Here is a 17,317-nt window from a genome sequence, read left to right on the forward strand (position 1 = left end):
CCTACCAGGAGCAGGTATCCCAGTTTTCAGACAATCCCCTCAGGCTAAATGAAAATCTGTGCGGGGTGTGTCATATGTCAGGATTTAGGGTGAAAAAAAAGTTTTTATTTTATTTTTTTTCCCCTGTATCTCTCAGCTGTCCGCTCTGCTTGTATAACTGTGAGGTCACCCCAGCTGGGACCTTTTTTTCCTCACCCCTTATGCTTACTCCTTATGCTCAGTATTCATGAAACATAGTTACCCACTGCGAAGCTAGAACATGTCAAATGAGTTCACTAACATACTGCCCTGATGAGTCAAGATGAGTTTAAAGGAATAGTTTGTGGTGTTGCAACGATAAGGCTAAATAAATCAGGCGATGGATCCAGTGGATGAAGACTTACCAGAGAGGAGAAAGAAACAACAGCAAAATGGATCAGCTTACAGATAAAAATCAATTTCAGATTAAATACTAAAACGATGAAGGAGGTTAAAGTGAGAGATGTGAAACAGACCTCTGTGGAGTATTTCTACTTGGTTGTCCTCTCTGATTTTATCCTTCATTAAATCAAATAAGTAATTTATTGATCAGCTCTATGATATATATATATATATATATATATATATATATATATATATCTGAGATGAGAACCAATGACCTTAAATGCTTGGAAGATATTTTCATGTGCTTTTCTATTTCCCTAAATGTCTTCCTTTGTTACTTGTATTACTAGGCCATTAGTCTGAATGCCAATGCAAATGTCAATACCACAAGATTGCTACTTTGATTTGTACTGCAGTCTATTTTTATATTAACATTAAGGTACATTATGTATTTGTGAAAGCCATTTTGTAAGCAATACAGAGCAGACTGATGGAAGATCATCTTTTAATCACAGTAATTACAAAAGTTGTCCCAGTTGACCTGCTTCTTAAGGTGGAGGAAGAATTAGAGATTTCACTTCATGAGTATCATTTAAAACGTAACCGAACAAGCTAAACACTCACGGTTCCTTGCTCAAAGCTATGAAGACATTTCTTCGCATGTGTTGATGTTAAAGTCTGACCTACTTCCAAAACTAGCAGACAGGACTGTTTTCTGATGTCTAGATTGGATTCTGGCAGAGTCCACTGGATGAGTGAAAATTCTTTCCCAGTCTTCCAATGTTTGCTTCAAAATAACTTCAAGCATGCCATATCGAGTCCACATGACCCTCAGCCAGAAACCTCTCCAAGCACAATGTCAGAGGAGTTAATTCAGTTTTCAAACAGAATGATCCGTACGTCGTACTGTATCTCTACGGTATTACTTCCTCATGCTAGAGACCTGTACAGATGGACAAAATATGTATTAGTCTTAAAAAGGATATGTGAGTGTCCTAAGTTAAACTCAGCAATTGAATAGAACGCTTCATTCAAACTGAGGGTTAGTACAGAAAGAAGAAGAGACTATAATCATATAACACGAGTAAACTACAGAGAAGCCGACCATGAAAGCCAGTCTAAACATGCAGTTTACTGTGGTTTTCCTGGTGGGTTCCTCCATTATGAAATCAATCCATTGTGAGGAAACATGCAAACTGTAAAGCACTTTTTTATGTTTCAAATCCAACCAGTCTATTCTAAGACGTCTTTTTTGGCAGTTCACCAAAAACAAAGAAGGATTACAGTTGTTGCTTGACTTGATCATGGATAATTAAACTGTTTTTTTTCATTATTTGACCAGCGACAGTCAAGGTTAAAGTTCCCCTGCATGTGTGGAAAAACAAACAAACAAAAAAAAACCTTGCACACTATTTTAGGTCTGAATCCAGATCCCACCTGCCTGCCCTGCTCCCTTGTTACTTATTTCCCTTCCCTGAACCAAGAACAAAACATTTTAAACAGTCAGAGCGCCAAACCATGATGGGACCCACAAAGTGTTGCTGCCTGTGCCAAATTAGCTATTTTTATCTATTATGTCAGACACTCTCTGGCACCTGGTTTTGTCTTTAACCATATTTGAGCGGTGGTAATGCCACGCTGCTGGAAGATGACAGTGCCAAATATATAGCAGACCTCCATATTCTGCGAGTATATTTTAATTAAAGGAGCAGTTAGTGCATGTAATATTGCACTCTCATTTCTCCTCAGCACTCCCTTTTTATTGTCTGTTTCCTCCAGCGAGGGGGGCTGGCCAGCGGTGCCAGGCCAGGGTTGTTTCCGTGGTAATGAGCTGTCAAGGATATAAAGAAGGCTTTTCTTTTTTCTTAGCATATCTCTTCCTTCCAAATAGGGACTGTAGACGGGAGAGCTAGTCTGGCAGCAGCATCTGTGGAGAGCACGCCCTGGGGATTCTAGTGTCACAGATGCAGTTTAAGAACCATGTGAATGGAGTGGCTCTCCCTGACTGCAGGCTGTGGGACTGGCATGATTAGACCTTTCGATGTTGTCTTTTGAACGAGAGCTCGATTCTGAGGTACTCAGAAGGACTGGTCTAGAGGACCCATTTAATTTTGCCAACATCTAATGACACAAATAAATTCTCCAATCAGTCTCTGCTGTTTTGGGTTTGCTGATATGTTTTCCCTCTGATTGTGTAAGTGCTAATTTTCTCTTTCATTATTCATTTCAGCTCGCCTCAAAGCAGCACACTCGTTCACCAGTAATATATTCAGCTATTAGGGCGAGCTGAAGATGAAATTTAATTATTGTGGTCATCCCTCACTCTGTCACTCTGCACTAGTGTCACACATGTGCACACTCGCTTCCTACAATTTCATTATACTACAGAGCTGACGTGAAAATCTTTGTAAAATAGACTTGGAACAGCTAGGAAAAAAAAAACTGGCAGAAACATGATGCACCAGCAACATCAAATGCACACTCATGATTCGCCTTAATTGGAGGCATGACCACCTACTATCATTCCAGCGTGCACACACGACTCTTGAAAGTGTGATAAGACTCAGCCACATGAGAAGCTGTATTCCTTTAGCCCACTGCGGCATATGCATGCACAACCGGTTCCAGATAACCAGGTTCAAATGAGGTTCTTGAGGCGAATAAACCGGTGTGGAGTTATTGCAATAGAAAGCTTGAATCGTGACTATAAGGTGCCAACAATAACGGAACAAGTTTTTAAAACTTTTTGTTTTAACTAGTTAGTCGTCAGTTGTCTGTCATTGATTTGCTACTATTTCCTGGGCCCTGCCTTTGCTGTGTGATTGACAGGCCATTAATTAGCTAGTTAAGAATTCACCTCTCTATGGTGTCAAGCAATGCAATGAGTCCGTTCGACTCAATATTTCATAATAAAAATGAGTGAGACATAAAGAGGGTTTTTATATTCAGTACACATTTCAGACAGAAACTGTTTAGTGCGGGAGACAGCTCTTGTTGGCTTTTTTTAAATGTCTTTATTTTTTGCAACAGGTGAGTTTCTCCATACAGTTTGAGGATTGGCAGCCGTGCTGTATTTATGTCCTACACATACTGTATTCTTTCTGTTACAGCTGTAGGCAGGTTGTGTAATGTATAACAGCTTGTTGGCATCATTTAATTAACCAGTCTGCTTTGCAACCTCAAATATGAACACACACACACACACAGAGTGAAATACTGATCTTATTTTGCCTCTCATTGGGTTGTTGTGTTGAATCTGTTTGGTGCACATCATTTTTTTTTATTCTACTTTCCCTGGTTTATTGATACTTAGTCAATATTTAGCGATTTTTCCATACGACTACATTTTGAGTTGTCGTGGTGAGGCTGCTCTGTAGGATGTTCATCTTTGGCTCAAAGATATATATATTTTTTGTTATAGGAATATTCAATCATTGTTATCACCAAACACTGGTTCATATATTTCAATAACAAGCACGGCCATGTGTATTTGTTGTGTAATTTTAATAATCTTTGGTATTTTGCAGTTCTTGTATAACACAATTTAATGTATTCCATTCCATTTATTCAAAATCAATGTCCCCAGTATCCTGACATCTCGACATCTCTGCGAAAAGAATATTAAGGTTTTTTAACTTCTAAACATAATAATATCTTCACATTAACCTGCTGTACTGTAGAGAGCCCAGCCTAAAAATGAGATAACCCCATATTGAATAAAACAAATGGAAAAAAAACACAGAAATATGAAAATATATTCCAAATCCTGGACTCTTGACACTGTGATGATCAGTACTGGCAGAAAATACAGAAAGTGCTCCTGCTGCTCATCTTACAATGTCAGACTGTAGTGGAAATCAAATTAATTTTCCACCCGGGATTGCCATATCGCTAGTCAGACAAGAATGATGTATTGCACTTGATATTCATTTTCCATCATCTTTGGCAATCTTTGCACTTTTTGGCAGGCTAATGGAGGTCTTTTAAGAGTAGGGACATCATCCATTTCAAATTCAAGATAACCACTTGTGTTACATAATGACTATCTGTGCGACTGCAGGAATGTGTTTTCTTTTAAAAGAACATAGCTTTTACTACGAGCCAGTGCCTGATGTGTATCTGCTGAAAGTAATGATTCACATTTGTAAGAAGGTGCTCTAATAATACTAATAATGGTAATAATAATACTAATAATACCAGCCCAAGTGCTGCGTTTACAAAATACAAAATCCGTATTTTATTGTTCCTTCACAATCTGACAGAGTTTCTGATGTGGCAAAGTAAGGGTCCTTCCTTTCTACTGCCAGCATAGATTTTGTTTATTGAAATATGTGGTAAAGTCTATGTCAGATTATGTTTTCGTTATATTGATGCTGATAATCTGCTAGCCTGAGTCTGTCGATTTGACAACAGTAGGATGAGTGGGAAGGTGATGGAAATGTACACAATCACACCATGACTTGTGGGCTACAGAAAGAGCGAGAGAGAGGGAGACAAGGAAGACATCATGAGGAATTTGTTAAAGTTGCTGCTGCTAATTCTGTGTGACAGCCAGTGCACAGAATGGACTGACCTCTCTCACAAAAATGCGCAGAGCATAAACAGTTTGTCAGAAATGAATAGTACAGAATAAAGCAGGATTTAAAAAAGAAATCGATAACTGTTCTCAATGTTGAAATAACAAGAAATAGGCAAATAATGTCTCCCAAAAGTCATTTTATACCTTTTTGAAAAGTTATGGGCCTCTAAGGTATTGTAAGCAAAGGTGATGTCGGGCCAAAATAAACAGATGGTCTTCTCTCGGATATAGCCTCGAGAGAGCAGTGACAGACATATCCCCACCAGTGAGAGCACACAACCTTACACTGTGCAAATACACAGAATGCATGCCCTGATATGATACCCCCGTGGGGAGGATATGTAAAGCCATGCACATACCAGTGTTAGGCCTGATTGACAAATACACCTCAGTCATTAACGCTCATTCCCTCGCTCTGCTCTGTAATGCTGTGCTCAGGATTTGTAGGGAGTCATGTAACTCGGAGGAAAATAAAGAAGAGGATTAGCTTTAGTTTCGTGCTTGTGACTTGGGAATGAGTGTGCCAGTTTATATACTGTGTATGTGTGTGTATATGTCATTTTTTTAATAGTTTATTTCACTATTTATATGCTTTATTAATATATCTTCACCGTACTACTAAGCAGTTAGACTTGTGCAAATGTTAACTGACTATAATGAACGGTTTGAAGGTTTTCTGCATACAGGTGGGATTACACAACCTTGTAAATTTCAAAAGCCAAACAGTCTGTTTGGCGCAAATGCACAATTAAGCCTAGTTCAACATCCTACTACTGACAGACACGATTTTCGAATTCAACAAAGGTCTTTGAATACAAACCAACTACAATTTTTTCTTTGTTCCTCACTCCTGGACCCAGAATTCGTTCTGGTCCACCATCATAAAAAAATGATTTCTGCTGCAATGAGTGAGGATGGATCCCTGAGGAGACAGGAGCAAGGATACACGATATGAGCCTTTGTGGAAGTCTTTTGCCAGATGACACACACACCCCTCTATTGAAAATCTATTAGTGATTGGACACTGCAGCTGATTGGACTGCTCTGAAACTGAATGACAACATAACTGCAGCTATCTACAGGGACAGAAAACAAACTGAAAACTTTGCAGCAATATTATTATTTGGACAGCATATTTATGGGCAAACCATCAAAGCCAGAGCCACTGACAGGTGATCCAGCTGTGCTGTCATCATCAAAAAGTGACATGCCTTCAGATGATGCCTCCTTGATTCCTTTCCTGTTACATCTTTTCCTTGCATCTCTCCTCATATGTCTTCATTGAAAGGGGTTAAGGCGCAAGGAAAAGATACAAATGAGGGAAACGTGGAAGCTGTGAATTTGAATCTCAGAAATAAATCTTTTAATTCAGCTTGTTTTGGTTTCTTGAGAGTCAAAGGTATTATTTCAAATCCCTTGGCCATCTTGGGAAAATGTTCTTTTGGAAAAGTAAACTAAATAGGCAGTATTCTCTCAAGTGTCCTACAGCGGGGCATTTATTCTATCCTTGTTCTTGGTGAGCTAATTAGTCACCAGCAGCTGTACTTGGCAACTGGCAGGTGTGAATATGTGACATTGTGTAAGTGTGATTCTGGACGTTTTTAGAAAATGATGTGCATATTCAGTTCAGCGTTCCCTTGAAAAAAAAGACATTCATCAGGTAGTAGATGATGTTTCTTCGTGCTCTACCTGGTCTAACTGCTTGAGGAGGGAATCTTCTGCAAATTTGGAAAATTTATGTACAGCAAAGTATTTCTTTGTCCTCCCCTCCTTTTTTCCAAAACCTCAGATGTGATGTGGATGCATGACCTACTTCCTTTGTTATTCACATTTTACTTGTACAGACCCCTTTTATTTGGAACATGAATTACAACAAGTCAGATGTAGCTGGCAGACTGGATATATATATATATATATATATATATAGTGTGGGCAGTTTAAAGCCACATTATGTAAATGTTCTACCATAAATAACATATTTTAAATTGATTCCCACCAACTCGTTCACTGATTTCTGCGAAACCAAAGTCATATTTTTGGAGACAATATTTTCTGGTTTACCTCTGATGTCCTCTGGCTGCTCCCCCTCAACTCTTTGTGATTTACAGAGTCTTGTGATAGATAGTAAACTGCTGCAAACTGTAGCTGCTGTTAGCTGATGTTACCTCAGTGTGTTAGCCAGGCTGCCTAGAGCACTGGGAGTGTTTGTGTTTGTGCCACAGGCATTTTGCACCACCGGGAAGAGGCGATTTTCAGGCCTGGGTGGTGGGGGAATGCTGTCAGAGAGAGGAGACGGTGTCATGCCAGAACTGAAGCTGGGTGAGTCGGTAACATAGCCGGGCTCAGCAGTCTCTATCATGGCAGGAGTGAAGAGACGTAGTGGTTTTTGGCAGTAGGTCTGCTTGTTTGAAGTTAGTTTACCTTTAGTAGAGACTTCCTAATTTTTGAAAAACAGTTCATTGCATATTTCAATTTTGATATTGCTGCACTCTCTGACTTTCCCAGCGACTGCAGTGTTTGTGTCCCTTACTGTTCATGACAGCTGCTCATGACACTGTGACATAAAACCAATCATCTTCTACAACTGTCTCATAATAAAAAGCTTTTCTACTTGCTGTACTCCAAAGCAAAAAAAAAACACTCTCTGTAACAGCACTGCCAATCCACATAAAACTGAACCACCTCAAGCTTCCCAGGTCCCTTGTGAGTACATACAGGCTGAAGGGTTACAGTATGTTCCTGACACTCTCTTCTTGGGACCTTTGTTTGTTCCTAAATTAAAAAAAAACAACAACAGCATCAATTTAATGTAGTTATTTGAAAAACTGTGCTGAGCTTAAACTCACTTTGTAATCATCTGTACCCCTCCAGTGCTGGCAAGTGGTAAATGGAAATTTTGAAATAAGTCAGAGCAGATTTATAAAATACTCCATGACTAGCTTTGGTGCTTGCTAAGCCATGCCATAACCATGTACTAATGAAACAGGTTCAAAATAAATAAATAAATATATAAATACTTCCAGTACAAGGTCCCACAGTTACCACCCTTATTCACCAATTTCACATCATGTTCCCTTTCCTTGCACCTACCCAGATCCATCAGTACATACTGTGCCGGTAAACCTCCAGCACAGTAAAATGACACTAGCAATTGGGAAAACTATTATAATATAAGAAAGCCTTAGAAAGCTCACAATGTGGTATAAAAAAGGTTGCTTGCACTACATGGACAAAAGTAACCTATCAAATATATGAGTTCTTAAACCACCTCCAACTCATCATGCTACAATGGATAATAATGCGGGAATGGGCCGAATGCGGAAATGGAAAGTGTGTCGAGGCTGGTTGGATCATACTAGGCATCTCTTAGTGATGAATGGAAGTTTGCTTTGTGGAAAGCACAGAGAGGACAAACTCTGCTTATCTGATCCGATTGTTTGTTTTTGTGTGTATGGATTGTTCCACAGCACTGCCACCAATTACTAACAGGCTTGTTAGCTGGCACCGCAGCTGTTATGCTCACCTCCCCTCCAGACATAGTGGGACGCTTATAGCTTCAACAGAAACGTGGGCTATTATCTGCTGTTATGTTGTCACACGTCCACTGGTATGCTTGTAGGGCCAATACCCTGAAGCAAACCGGCACTTTTACATGAACTGTTACTTTAAACTTGAAATGATACGGATATTCTTTAACATATGGCTGTATTTTTTTATTCTCTTTGTTTATGTGTGTGTGTGTGTGTGTGTGTGTGTGTGTGTTCTTTTAGCATGCCTTGGAAAGCTATCAGCAAAGCTACAGGGGGCCAAAGGTCTGTGGGATTGGTTGAAGTGGCTTTTTTTCTCCCCACTCAATATTTAGTTTAGAAGTTTGTTGGCTGACTGTATTCCAGATGACTGCTCAAACTTTGCTTCAAAGTGCAAAAAGGTCAAAATATGTTTTATCTTTTTTTTTTTTTAAGCAACTGATCTCATGCTCTTTCATAGGTAAATTAAACCTATCATTATCTTACGTTATCAGCTCCTGTAAATCAGTTTTATTATGTCACACACTTTGTTGGATATCAGCCAACCACAACCTACCAACCATCTACCAAGCTCTTCTTCCTTACAAGTGTCGCCAGTAAGTAAAGGTACATTTTATTTTGCAGCTGCTCGCACACTTAAAGCTCTACTGACAGTAAAACTAATCACTGTGTAATGTGAACCTGTACTGTCAAACCCACAGCGAAATAGCTATACAACAGTTACACAGCTCTGAGGAGCTGTTGGACACTTTTGAGCTTATTGTTCGATATTCAGCCCACACACAAACTCTCGAGTTCCCTCTCCTAACAGCTCTCAACAACCAACACGACGTTTGGTTTAGTTGGTCTTTCTCTCTACGACACATTTCTCATTATTTGGCTGAATCCAACCCGTGATTTGATATTGTTATGCCCAAAATTGTATAGTACTTTTACCTGCATCAGCTTTCAAAAACAAACTGTTCTGACCCAGTGAAAATTGCCAGGGGCACTGCATCCTCCCACTGATAGACGAGAGCTACATGAAGATGCTGAATGGCGTAGTTTTTGCAATGTGAAATGAGAATACGAAAGTACTTGAAAAGGTGTTTGTAAACAGAGAGCTGCATACATGTATATAGTGCATGACTAACATTTTATTTTTTCGGTACCAGAGACATAAAGTTTTAGAAACACCACTTTCTGTGCTTAAATACTGGAATAGATTTGAACTTGACACATTACACACATCTGAAATTGAATTTTTAGTTGATAAACTGATTAAATACATGCTGAGAGTCCACAGACGAATCATTATATTCAAATGCCACATCACCATCTGTGGATTAAATGCATGTGCAGGAGTTGTTTTATCAGCCGTGACATCCGACCTACAGGCCAGCAGGCTTCACTCAGCCAGCAAACTAAATGCTTTGAATTACAATGAAATATCTGCAGTAGTCTTTACATTCTGATGTGACGTTAACGAGGTAAATGTTAATAGACATGAAGAACAAACACCAACTTTGTTGTTTCCGTCATGGGTCCTGCAAAAAGACACTGAACTCTCCTAATCCCACCTCTATTTGACTCCATACCAGCCTCCTCTGCTTTCGACCACACGTGAACCGTCTTTTAATTCTTTACCACGCAATGTTTCGAGGCTTTTAAACCAAAAGTGTTGATGTACACATGAATGCTAGAGTTGAGTTTTATCTCACAGTGCTTTTCATTTTCTTTATCCATAAAATACAAAGAGGTAAAGCAGAAAGTCTGCTTTCCTCAGAGTCATTCAAGAGTCAAGATTTATCCTATTTACAATAAGATAACTACTGATCACAATGTCAAGGCTGCGCAATCATTTCCAGGAATGTAAAGAGGCTGCATTTCACTGAAAACAGGAGACGTTCCATTACATTTGGTAGCTTATTTAAATGGTGTGAAACACCATTGTTTGTGTTCTTGAACAAACAAAAGAATACTGCATTTGTTGTTTGTTCCTGACTGATGCCATGATCTGTGTCCCATCTTCTACAAACAGTCAATGTTGGTTTCTTTCAGCCATCAGGGAATCTAGAGGACACTCGCCTGTCACTAACAAAAGTTACAAACCCAGTTTGACTATACAACATGCCAAATATATAAAAACCTTTGATATCTGCCATCTAAGAGGGAATTCACATGATACGGAGTGTTGCAACAGTAACAACAATAGGCAATCAAGTTGTCATGCAATAGATACAAACATCGGAGATATCGGTTTGCGTGTAAGAAGTGCTGCTACATTTTATCAATGTGCAAGATTGAGAATGTTCAGATAAATAGTGCAAGCCTCCTGTTATGAGTTTTTTTAGACTCCGCAGTGTCTCCTCTAGTCATAAAATCAGCTGCTTTGCTGTCACTGAAGTCTCCAAGCAACAAATAGCGAAAGTGTCCTGCACCCATCTTATTTCCCCAAGCTGAGACTTTTTAGAGTTGTCAAAATTACAATGCAAAGTTGCTTTTTAGCGCCTCCAGAAATGCTATGTCATGAATCCAGATCAACACAGGTTGGCATGGAGCTCCACACAGTGCAGGGAAATAAAGAAATGTACCGTGGTGTAAATCAGCAGACAAGAGGATCAGCTAGTTTTTGAAAGGTGTTTCCACAAGAGAAGAGACAATTCTATTCCGGCTCTGAAACTAGTTTATTGTTAAGATGCTTCAAAATACAGAATATGACTATTCCTACAAACCTTGGCTGCAAATGCATCATTCATCCAAAGCGACACATCCAGTACGAGTCAACCGAGAGGACTATTAGGTGTGTGCATAACACATTTTAATTGACGTCAGCCCGCACGTCAAGAGCGAAGGGACAGATGAGTAAGCACATATCAAGATTTGACAGAGCGAGGACCAATTGTGAGTGTTGCAAGAGAATTTGTGACTTTAGATTGAAAGCAAGTTTTGTAGCATATTCTCCTCCAGCTATGTTCAAAGCTTCACATGGCATAGCACAGTTTGTGTCCCCCCACATGAAAACTCTGAGCAAACAGGAAAAACCATAAGATTTGACTTTAAAGCGTCGCCCTGTTCCACCCTACGTTTTACAGTAAGTAATGTCAGACTCAGCACTCCCTCAAATGTTTCTGTCAGAAAGTCAAGACATGATCCCGAGAGCCAGCTGTGCATATGTCCTTTTAAAACCTGTTAGCTTAAGGTTGTTGCTCAGCACCTTCTCAGACTCCCAGGTGCTCGAAAGCCGACAGAAAAGCTGCTGCTGATATTGGTTTGCGTGTTTGCTTTGTTAGTTCTCAGGCAAACTTCACCTAGAGTAGCACTGCCCTTAAACTTCCAACCCACCATGACTGATTGCTTAACAGCCAGTGCAACGGTTAGTTATTTTTTTTATTGCTTACATTCACTGCGTTCATTTAAGGGTGAAGCACTGTAAAGTTGGAAATAAAGAGGAGATGTAAAGAGCTGAAAGGACAGGCAAAGGAAGTGCAGGATTAGGAGCATAGTAATGAACACAAAGAGAGCTGGAGGAAAGGAATAAATGAGAGGAACGCAGAAGCACAAAAGGAGAGGAGAGGCTGGAGGAGAGAATTACAATAGTAAAAGGCAAAAGAGGAGAGATACGAGGTGAAGAATAAAACGGGAGGAAACAAGAGAAGAGAGGAAGAATGGAAAAAGGAGCAGAATATGACAAAAGGAGGAGGAGGAGGGGGGGGAGAGAAGTGGAGACAAACAACTACCGTGAATAAGGAGGTGTGAATAACAAAAGGTAAAAAGTGGAGAAGAGAAGTGATGCTGGTGAGAACAAAGAGTGGCTTTGTCATTGTCATATTTATCTGTATTCTTTACCTACTGCATAAACTTATGCGACGGTATTCTGTATTTCGGACTAACCACACATAAAATGATGATGTATCAACAATGCATGTCACTAAAAGGCTAAAATATGTTCCCTCGGTCTGTGGATGTATGAATCATATCAGATTTGGACCAGTTTTGTGAATCCAGACCGTTTCTTACACTTTTGTGACAGTTGGTTTGGTTAGACGCACGCTGCTGAAAATAGCCGAGACAAGGAGGTGGCTGAGTGCGAAGCAGCTCCTTCTGGAAGATGGTTTTGTTTGCTTTGAGTTGAAGCATTCTCAGATCATTTTACTGTTAAAAGCCTCTCAGTTCTTGTATGGTTTAAGCATCAAAGCTCCGGATGCGCTCATCATTACTCTGTTTCGCTGAGGGTGATTGATCCATTATTTTTAATGCACATGTCCATCAATAGTATCTTGTCAGTAATATGAGCAGACTTGGATGTTTCAGGCTATTAAACCTTGTATTGACTATGTTATTCGATATTTTATCAGTGGTTGTACATACAGTGTACGCATGCCGCTCCAGTGTATCTGTCCTGATTGGAAGTTCTTAATTATGGGCTTCTGAGGTTGCCAAAAGGCAGCATAAAGTACCCACTATTCTGTCTTCTCTAAAGCTGTGGGCCATGTCTGCTGGTCGAATTAATGATTGGGCTCACGCATGAAAACGAATCAGGCTCACCCAAAGGGTACACAGACCTGTCAGCTGGAATAATGAGTGGAGCGAAGCAGATCACTAATGAGAACAGTAAACAGTCAATTGTTCCATAGCACGGCCAGAAGATAAAAGAAGTTGTGCTACAGCCTGGTTTGAGTGCATTACAGTATTAATTTGGTAAAGAAAACCAGGTTAGGACTGTTTACATGGTAAAAAATAAATAAATAAATAATAATAAAATGAGTTGGCAATCCAGTGTACCGAGTAGAAAAAGGTGAAAAATGAAATGTCAGAACACAGCATCACAACAATTAGTGTTAGTCATTAGTTAATGACTTGTTGGTCGAAACCCCTTCACACTCCAGAAAGCTTTGAGACAATATAAAGGCAGAGAACCGAACAACAGGGATTGACATAATTACAACATCCACAGACAAAGGCAAATATTGAAATAATGAAGGTCGCAGGTTGAAAATTCATGCAACTGGGGACAAAAAAACAAACAAACAAACAAATAGGAAATAAACAGCAGATAACCTATCTCTGTTTAGAGATATGAAATCTGAAATCTTGAAAATGAAAATAATAGAAATTGCTATCATTATTCATTCTGGCTGTTTGAAAGGGGAAGAAAATGCAAATGTTCATACAGTAAAGAGAAAGACAAACATAAATACACAAACACACAAATTGCATACGGGTAATTATTTGATCCCATCAAGAAATAAACCTAAACAATCTTTTTTTTTTTTTTAACACATGCAGCTGCTATATCAATTCATTTCTTAAAGATCACTCACATACAATATATGCCAGGCGCTTTGCAGTTAATTAACTTCAGCGGTTAATGTGACATCCTGGCTGTTTGATCTAAGATGCTTTTAGCATAATACTTGGAAATATAATTGCACATGGTGTTCAGCTGGATATAGTTTGTTTGTGTATATGCATTCATTTGTTAGGATCTTATGTATGATGAACAATTTTTTTTTTCACTGACTGATGCATATTTTGTGTGGAATGGCGTATTCACTATGCCAATTTCTTCATCCCCGTGCACTCTGTCAGCCAAAGGAGGTGTGGACGGCCATGCAGGCATAGATTCGCATCAGCCTCTTCTTTTCCATTTGACAGTGAGAGGCTTGACTGGCAGAACCTAATCCACATGGAGCTTCGTGGCACACCATCCGGGCCGTGATGATCGCACCCCCGTTCAACCAGTAGGAGTAGTGAGTGCAGTAAAGGATGCGATCTCACTGACTTCCCACCTGCATTCACTGCCAACTGTGTTTGATAAGGTGTCTGGCCAAGCCAGAAGGATTTCTGCTGGAGACTGAACCAGGCTATCTGCTGTAATAGATGAAGAAGAAGGTTGTTTCTGTTTGTTGATTCGTACTTTGACTGGGATGAGCTGGCAATGTCAGTCAGCTGTCCACCACTCCACCTCCAGTCAAGACTGGAACACCTGAAAACAACACTGCTGAAATAAATTCAGAAAGAGACTCATGGTTTTATGATAATCCATTCTACTAACTTTGGTGATGTGCTGATTTTGTCCTCTTGGGCCACTGTCTTAAATCATTTTAAATGTCTTATTGTACTGGTTAAAAATGGTACATCCATTATGTTATGGGTCAAATATGTATATAAGTATGCATTCAACATGCACTTTTTACTCACACTGAATATGTCAAAAGTTTCTAGTTACTTTCAGACTGCAGGTTTTCATACCCTTCCTGCGCAGTGAAAAACATGTTTTCCCACTTTGATTCAACGAGGATCTGATAAGGATTTAGTGTTCCTTAATTCGATGACACAATTAAACTAAAGTAAATGCAAGTAAATTAAAAAAACAAAAACAAATTAAAGGGATTAGCTGGAAAATGCATTGTCACAAAGCTGAGAACAGCTGCAGTATTCTCTGAAACACCAGAACGGAAGTCAATGATTGTTAAAAAGAAGTATACCAGAATTCATATACCGAATGGTTGTATGCACTCTCATCACGACAATGCCAAGGAATAATTAGCTGTGAACATATTAGGAACAACACATGCATTTGGGGGGCAAGCATAGAGGATCGAGTAGGGTATATGGCTTGACCATGTCCTGGATAAGCAATGTATGACTAAAAGCCCAAAATGTCAAGTTTATAAAACTGCAAGTGTGCACTCATCCCACAAGAGGAAAGCTTTAGGAACAGTTTTATGTTGTCAGTTCAACAAAGTGTTTGAAGGAGTTCAACTCAAAGCCCACCTCATCTCCAGTGACCCGTTATTTTCCGCTCACAGCACAGAAACAGTCCTCCTTAAAGCCACCTGCAATCTCCTCCTCTCCTCCCACTCTGGTCACCTTAATATTTTCATCCTCCTAGACCTCAGTGCAGGTTTTGACACCACTCTGTTCTTCTCTACTGCCTCCCTCATCACCGGTTCAGTTCAGTTCATCAGCATCAACAACCGCACCTTCTCTCACTTCTCTTCCTCCGTCCTGAGGTGTCCCCCAAGGTTCAGTGCTTGGTCTTGTCCTGTTTATCCTCTACATGTTCCTCCTTGGTAACGTCACACGTTGTCATCTCTCTGCTTCCATTGCTATGCCGATGTTGTCCAGCTCTACATCTCCACTAAATCTATCACCACTGCAACTCATTCAGCCCTGACCAACAGCCTCACTGAAATCAAATCATGGATGCAAGCCAACTCCCTCAAACTAAACTGTGATAAATCAGACATGTTTATCATTGGTCGAAAATCCCTCATCATAACGCACAACTTCTGTCTCACTCCACTCGGTCTCCCTCCCTACACAGTCGCAACCTTGGGGTCTTTTTCAACAGCAACCAAATCAGTAATATATGTTATATGGCACATCATCCAAAGTCCTAAATAAACTCCAATATATCCAGAACTCTTCTGCCTGCTCACCCAGTCCCACTCTCATGACCGCACCACCTCTGTCCTCCAGAGGCTTTAATGGCCTGTCCCGCAACAAGTTCTTCTCCTTACTCACAAAGCCCTCTGCAATCAGCCCCCATACTACCTCAGAGACCCGCTCTACCACCACACTCTGTCCTGCAGCCTCCACTTCTCTGATGCCAACCTCTTTTCTCCATCGATGAGGACAAAACACTGGATCTGGGGCGACAGATCCTTCTGCATAGCTGCCTCTCTCCCTCTAGAAATATCCTCCCAAACAAATCACTGCACAAACCTGACTACATCCATGACACTCAAAACTCACTTTAAATCGAAATTACTTTTAATGTGTGATTAATGATGTGTATATTTTCATGTTCAGTGATTTTAACTCCTGAAAAGTCTCTTTGAGTATCAAGAAAAGCGCTGTATGAATAAAATGTCACTGTTATTATTATTATTAATATTAGTTATGAAAACTCTATTAAAAATGTGAATCTTCTTATGATTATTGCAGTAAATAGAAGAAAAAAAAAAAGAAAGAATCCAGCCGCCTACGTACTGTAAGAAACATTGCTGGCTGCTTCAATCACATCACACTGGACTGTAGCTGCTGTGAAAATTAATTACAAGTCAGTAAAAAATAAGCAGGAGGGACCTGCAGGAAACAGAAAAGTAAAGTTTTGTGAGAAACCACAGGTTGTTGCTGTGCTGCTCTTTTGTCTCTTCTGTGCCGAGCACAGAGTTCTGATAAAGTAACCTAACTTTATGATGAATCTTTCAACTTCGGTGTTCTTTTTCTTCCCTGTCCTTCTCACTCACTCTTCCAACTTGACTACAGTGTTTCCTGCAGATGTTCCACCTTCTTTTCCTTGATAAAAAAATATCAGACGCAGGTGTCGCAGTGGTCAGTCTGCGTCAATAATTCATATGGAGTGGCTATTTGTATGAATTTCCATTCCCTCCTCCCATATTTTCTTTTGTCTCTTTTCAAGTAGTAAGTACATATCGCATGAGACCAAACAGGCAATTCTTCTTCAATTTCACCAGCACAAAACCTTTGTGGTCCTTTGGTGAATATGATAGAGGAATCTGGCTGTTCGGCACCTAAAAATGGGCCATAAATGGGTCACAAATTCTCAATATTTATCCCAATTAATCTTGTTTTTTTTTTTCCATTCCAAGATATTATTAACCATTCCACCTTTGTTGTAAACAAATCTTAGTCAGACCTATAATCAGTCAACCACCTATTAAGTCTGTGGAAATAAATCTTACTCTCAGGTACTGTCTGCTGGCCAGTGATAGAACTGACTAATATCTATACGAAAAAAAAAAAATATATATATATATATATATATATATTAGCATTGCAGATAAGTTGGTAGATTCAAGAGTGAGAGCCAAATCTTTATAAAAGCAGAACGTTT

At 39.6% G+C, this 17,317-nt stretch overlaps 1 long non-coding RNA gene across 1 annotated transcript in view; it reads left to right on the plus strand.

Annotated features, from left to right (window-relative positions):
• Positions 1–14,457, plus strand: part of LOC113744383 (uncharacterized) — a 70,517-nt gene extending 56,060 nt beyond the window's left edge. Inside the window, exon 3 of the long non-coding RNA XR_003461477.1 lies at positions 14,107–14,457. This is a non-coding gene — a long non-coding RNA (uncharacterized LOC113744383). The remainder of the gene's footprint in view (positions 1–14,106) is intronic.
• The last annotated feature ends 2,860 nt before the right edge of the window (positions 14,458–17,317 follow it).

Source organism: Larimichthys crocea, chromosome XXII (genome assembly GCF_000972845.2).
Source record: "Larimichthys crocea isolate SSNF chromosome XXII, L_crocea_2.0, whole genome shotgun sequence".
Lineage (NCBI taxonomy): Eukaryota > Metazoa > Chordata > Actinopteri > Sciaenidae > Larimichthys > Larimichthys crocea.